Source organism: Heterodontus francisci, unplaced genomic scaffold (genome assembly GCF_036365525.1).
Source record: "Heterodontus francisci isolate sHetFra1 unplaced genomic scaffold, sHetFra1.hap1 HAP1_SCAFFOLD_51_2, whole genome shotgun sequence".
Lineage (NCBI taxonomy): Eukaryota > Metazoa > Chordata > Chondrichthyes > Heterodontiformes > Heterodontidae > Heterodontus > Heterodontus francisci.
Genome location: NW_027141369.1, coordinates 5,713,816 through 5,720,201, shown reverse-complemented (window position 1 = coordinate 5,720,201; position 6,386 = coordinate 5,713,816). Strand labels below are relative to the sequence as shown.

At 47.5% G+C, this 6,386-nt stretch overlaps 1 non-coding gene across 1 annotated transcript; it reads right to left on the bottom strand.

Moving 5' to 3' along the window:
- Nucleotides 1-478: 478 nt before the first annotated feature.
- Nucleotides 479-561, bottom strand: trnal-cag (transfer RNA leucine (anticodon CAG)). Its single transcript has one exon. It is a non-coding gene; the product is annotated as a tRNA-Leu (tRNA).
- Between the last annotated feature and the right edge of the window lie 5,825 nt (nucleotides 562-6,386).

Sequence of the window (6,386 nt, the reverse complement as noted above, 5' to 3'; positions counted from 1 at the left end):
CGTGGTATTTTACTTTTATTGCAACGTTACAAGACCTCCAATCCTCTGGAAAATGATGGTCAGACCTTCCACTATTTCTTCACTGGCTTCTTTCAACAGCCTGGGGTACATTTCATCTGGACCTGGTGATTTATCCACATTCAAGGATGTTCATCCCATTAAGACTTCCTCTCTCGTTCAGTTATCACGTCCAATACTTCACACTCCTCCTCCTTCATAACAATATTTGCATCGCCCTCTCATTCGGGAAAACAGTAAAGTATTCATTAAGGATATTGGCAACATCTTCCACCCCGATACAAAGGTTACATTTTTGATCTTTTATGTGCCCTGCTGTTTGCCCAGTTGCCTCTTACTCTAATGTTTTGTTGCAACATCTTTGGGTCCATTGTTGCTTTGTTTGTCCATGTTCTTTCCTGCTTTCTCTTTGCTCTTCACCGCTGCTCCCAAACGCCTCCAGTGCAGTCAAAACACAAGGTGTCACAAGTGGGATTCGAACCCACGCCTCCAATGGAGATTGCGACCTGAACGCAGTGCCTTAGACCGCTCGGCCATCCTGACTACCTGCGACGTGCTATCAATGCTAAGGAAATTATTCATTCTTTGTGAAAGTATTTGTGAGATTGTGGAAATGTCTGGAAGAGGAAAGACCAGCGGGAAAGCTCGAGCCAAGGCCAAGTCTCGCTCCTCCCGGGCTGGACTGCAGTTCCCGGTGGGCCGTGTTCACAGGCTCCTGAGAAAGGGGAACTATGCTGAGCGTGTGGGTGCCGGAGCCCCGGTCTATCTGGCTGCTGTGCTCGAGTATCTGACCGCTGAAATCCTCGAGCTGGCCGGGAACGCGGCCCGGGACAACAAGAAGACCCGCAACATCCGCAGACACCTGCAGCTGGCCGTCCGCAACGACGAGGAGCTCAACAAGCTGCTGGGAGGAGTGACTATCGCTCAGGGCGGGGTGCTGCCTAATATCCAGGCCGTGCTGCTGCCCAAGAAAACCAGCGCTCAGAGCTCCCAGAAAAAGTAAAGCGGCCAAAATGTCATCAAATAAACCAAAGGCTCTTTTCAGAGCCACCCACAGTCTCTGTGAAAGGACTGGTTACTGTCAGGAGGGAGTCAGTGATGGAGTTATTGTCACAGTGGATTGACCTGTTTCACATCTGTCCAGGTGTGTTTTCAGTTCCCTCTCTGGATTTCGCTCTGTTTCTCTGCTCACACATCTCCCCCTCTAGTTAAGTGAAGAAGTGAACTGCAGGGTGTCAGAATCAACAATTTAATAAATCCCGCTGCCTTCGATTTTATAAATCCCGAGACCATCCCGGTACATTAACGGGAAATGGTTCGGAGCTGATGAATTAATTTAATAATGGAAGTGTCCGGGTTAATTCTCTGTTTTTCATTTGGACAGTTTGAATTGTGTTTTTTTTTTCTCTCCGGTGATCTGAGCGCCGCTTCTCAATGAGAATCTGCTCCCGGAACAGAGTAAATGCAGGAAGGAAGAGGCCATTCTCGGGCTGTGTGTTTCTCTCCTAACCTGATCTGTTTAGACCGCACTGTTCCCAGAGGACGGAATCAGTGAGAGTTGTGCACACACAGGAGCTGAGTCCATTGCAGCGCTTTCAGATGTGCCTTCCCCCCGGCCCTCCCTATTCTGCGGACACAGAGCTGTCTGTTTCCCCCGGCGGCGGGATAGAGTCGGGGATTCTCTCCCCGCAGTGTCAGGGTCTGCAGCCCCGGGGAACTGGCGGTTTCAGTCAGAGTGACCGAGCTGCCTGACATATCCTGTGTACTGATCTCCAATGGATTCAAATATTAGTGAACTCATTGGGTAATGTTTGTAAATAACCCTCATGTGAACGGACCCGGCTCCATTAATGCCATCCAAATAAAACTGGGATCCATTTCTTATCCCCAAATGCCAGCGAACGGATCCCAGGAGCGGGGTTGAGATTGTGATGAGCAGCAATGAGTCTCCGGTAATGCTGCTTTCTAAATTCCAGATCAGCTCTCAGTCCTGCAGGCCTTTCGGGAAAGTGATGTGACAAAACAGAAACCATGTGGCCGCCCCTCCAATCTAATGGGTTTGATGATGAACAGAGATGTCAGCTCTTTCCTTTGCTGATTTGGTGGCTCTGAAAAGAGCTTGTTACACTAGTTACTGAAGCTGGGTTTTAGGTGCGTTCCCCGCGGATGCGGCGGGCCAGCTGGATCTCTTTGGCCATGATGGACCGGGATCATTCTGGTGAATCTGCTCATTTTCCGGCAGAAGCATCAGTCGCTGTTTGAACTGTTTTAAAGTCAGGGGTGTATTAGCAGCCAGAAAGTGAAGGGCAGTTCATTGCTCCCTGCAGCATTATCCGCCTCTTTCAGGAGAAAAGATCAGAAACCGCTCGTTTCTGTCAGTCCCCGAGAAGCCTGTGAGAAGCGGTTAGTCGCTAATTTGTTCCTTTTACAGAGTGGAAGCTGATATTTGTCCCGTTTTAAATTGCTGAACCGGACCTTCCTCCCGCCGCTTACAGTTAACAGATTGAAAAATGAAAACGATTCCTAAAATCGCGTCAGGATTTTGTGACGGTAAATACAGTAAAACAGAACATAAAATGAGAGGTTTTAAAATTGTTGCCTGAAAATTGAAATTTTCCATCACTTCAATTCCTTCCTGCTCTGGAATTGCCGGGCTTTTTCCAATTGGAAAATCTAAGCCAATGAGAACTTCTATTTTCTTATATGTGATTCTCCTATTGGTCAAGAATTGGATTGAGAAGAGGATGACCAATCAGAGACAGAGTCAAACTGCGGGGATTCCAGGCCCCCAGTAACTGAGCTGAAACTGTTCAGATTGACAAACCCTGGCAGCAGCTTCACACATTGGACACTTCACACTGAATCATTCAAGGGCTGGTGTGAGAGAAGCTTGAGATCCTGTCATTACTCTCTGACTCATTATTCATCTAGAACCAAACAATTAGTAAATGTGAAGCAGTGAAGAGACTTTTCACTCTCACTGCAGAATGTGTCATCTGGGGTAATAAGGAACTATTATATTCGGAGATTCCAGGTACATTCCTCCCTGAACAAATCCATTCCTAACATTCCCGATCACAGCCTATCCCAGCTCCTGTTGTCACCCGACTCCAACTGAATTGGAGAAACTCATGTGTTGGGGTTTGAGTTGTGAGGTGGGGTTTCTCCGCCAGTGTTACTGTCTTACAAACTCTCCCCCTGAATTTGTGAACTGAGACTGCACCGAAGACATCTCCAGTTGGAGTGAGGGCCGGATATCCCTCTGTTTCATTACAGAGAGTGGGTAAAGGGCTGGGTGGAGGGGATGTCAGCGAGTCACCAGGGATCCTGGATTTACCCCAAATCATTTCCATGTGGAATCTGCAGGCGGGGCCGGGACAGGGATCATTTGATCAGGGGATCAGCTCTTTCCTGAGAGATGTGGGTGGCTCTGAGAAGAGCCTTTGTGTTCAGATGTTTCCAAGTTTCCCGCGCTCTTTCACTCCTTTCCAGACCCTGCTTTCTGAGCCTTCGCTGCTTTCGGCTTGACCTTGCTCTTCCATGTCTGCACTTTCTTCAGCGCCTTTCCGCCCGCCGCACTCTTGCCTTTTTTGACCTTCTTCGCAGGAGACTTTTTCTGAAGCGCTGCTTTCTTCACCGCCTTATTTGGCGTTGCCGCCGCCTTGCTGCTCGTTTTCTTGGCTGTTACTTTCTTTGTTGTCACTTTCTTGTCTGCTGGTTTCTTCACTAAAGATTTCTTGTCTGCTGGTTTCTTCACTGAAGATTTCTTGTCTGCTGGTTTCTTCACCTTCTTTCCCACTTTTCCCTGGGTTTTCCTTCTTGCTGATTTTGAAGGAGCCAGAGGCTCCCTGTCCCTTGCTCTGCACCAGGGAGCCTTTGTTCACATTCCTCTTGATACTTTGCTTGATCTAGGTCTTGAGCTTCTCCTGAGCGGTGGCAGACCTGCAAGGAATCAACTACCAGCTAGCGTATAAAGCGAGACCAAGGCTCAGGGCCTTCAGTTACCTGGAGGGGAGTCGGAGAGGCAGCGGATCCTGTGAGGAACCACAATCCAGGAAGGATGAGAAGGTCATTGTCAGGGTACAGAGGAGATTAAGTCAAATATTTACCAGTTTATAAGCAAGCGCAGAGCCAAGGAACGGTGCTGGGGCAGATCAAATAATAGGAAGCTGTGCTCAGTTGGAAGGCAAAAGTGATTAAATGACAGAAGAGATGATGGTGCAAGGCAAAAGTCAGGGAAAGAATAAGCAACATTTTGTCAGCACAAATACCAGGAGTGGGATTTGAACCCACGCAGACACATGTTTAGTGGATCTTAAGTCCAACACCTTAACCACTCAGCCATCCTTGCACATCAACCAGCCACTGAAAATGAAATTTAATGTGATCCGGGTGCCATCTGGCCTTTGACAATATCAAGTTATGACTCCTCTCCCATGCTGAATTTGACCCTTCATTATTTATGAACCTCAATCGGATCACCCCTCAGTCTAGGTTTCTCTAAGGTGTAGGGTCCCAACTCTTTTAGTCTAACTTGATAACCAAGATGTCTTATACTGGGAATTCGTCGAATGTCTCTCCTCTGTACCCTTTCCAAAGCCTCAATATCACCCATCATGTGAGGAGACCAAGACTGGATACAATATTCCAAGTGAGTCCTGACCAAGGTTTCATAAAAGGACAAATTCGGGACATCTCAGATACTGAAGGAGTCCGTGTCCAGAAGCAGCAAGACCTGGACAACATTCAGACTTGGGCTGCTAAGTGGCAAGTAACATTCACACCACATAAGTACCAGGCAATGACCATCTCCAACAAGAGAGAGTGTAACCATCTCCCTTTGACGTTCAACAGCATTACCATCGCTGAATCCCCCCACCATCAACATCCTGGGGGTTACCATTGACAAAAGCTTAACTGGACCATTCATATACATACTCTGGCTACAAGAGTAAATCAGATAGTGGGAATTCTGTGATGAGTAACTCAGCTCAAGGCACGTGGTGAAATGCTCATTCGGAGAGCTGGAGAAATGGACTGGTCAGGTGGGCAGAAAAGTGGCAAATGGAATTCAACTTGGAGAAGTGTGAGGTGATGCCTTTGGTGAGGTCAAACACAGCAAAGGAAGACACAATTAATGGGTGAATGCTGAGAGGTGTAGAGGAAGTGAGGGACCTTGAAGTGAATGTCCACAAATCCCTGAAAGTAGCAGGATAGGTTGATAAGTTGGTTGAGAAGGCTTATGGAACCCTTTCCTTTATTAGCCGATGTATAGAATATAAGAGTAGGGAGGTTATGCTGGAACTGTATCAATCATTAGTTAGGCCACAACTTGATTTCTGTGTGCAGTTCTGGTCACCTCATTCCAGAAAGGATGTAATTGCACTCGAGAGGTTACAGAGGAGATTTACAAGGTTGTTGCCAGGACTGGAAAAATGCAGCTATGAGGAAAGATTGGATAGACTGGGGTTGTTCTCCTTGGAATAGAAGAGGCTGAGGGGAGATTTGATTGAAATGTACAAAATTGTGAGGGGTCTGGATAGAATGGATGGGAAGGGTCTATTTACCTTAGTAGGGAGGTCAGTGACTAGAGGGCATAGATTTAAAGTGATGTGTTGAACAATTAGAGGGGAGATGAGGAAAGGTTTTTTCACCCAGAGGGCTGTGGGAGTCTGGAACTCACTGCCTGTAAGGGTAGCTGAGGCAGAAACCCTCAACTCATTTAAAAGGAGTCTGGATGTGCACCTCAAGTACCTGAACCTGCAGGGCTACGGTCCAAATGCTGGGCAATGGGATTCAGCTGGGTGGCTCGTTTTTTGGCCTGCCTGTGCTGTAAACTTTCTATGTTCTATGATTCTATGCAGACACAATGGGCCGAATGGCCTCCTTCTGCACTGTAATAATTTTGTGATTTTTGACTCTCCAAAACTTGTCAACCATCTACAAGGCACAAACCAGGATGAGTGCAGCACCAACAATACTCTAGAAACTCGACATTGTTCAGGACAAAGCAGCCGCCTTGATTGTCACCCCATTCACCACCTTAAACATTCACTCCCTTCACCACTGATGCACAGTGGCAGTAGTGTGTACCATCTGCCAGATGCACTGCTGCAACTCACCAAGGCTCCGCAGACAGCACCTTCCAAACCGAAGACCTCCACCACCTTGAAGGACAAGGGCTGCAGATGCATGGAAACACCACCATGTGCAAGCTCCCCTCCAAGTCACACACCATCTGATCTGCAAATATATCGCTGTTCATTCACTGATGTTGGGTCAAAATCCTGGATCTCCCTTCCTAACAGCACTGTGGGTGTACCTACACCACATGGAGTGCAGCAATTCAAGAAGGGAGCTCACCGCCA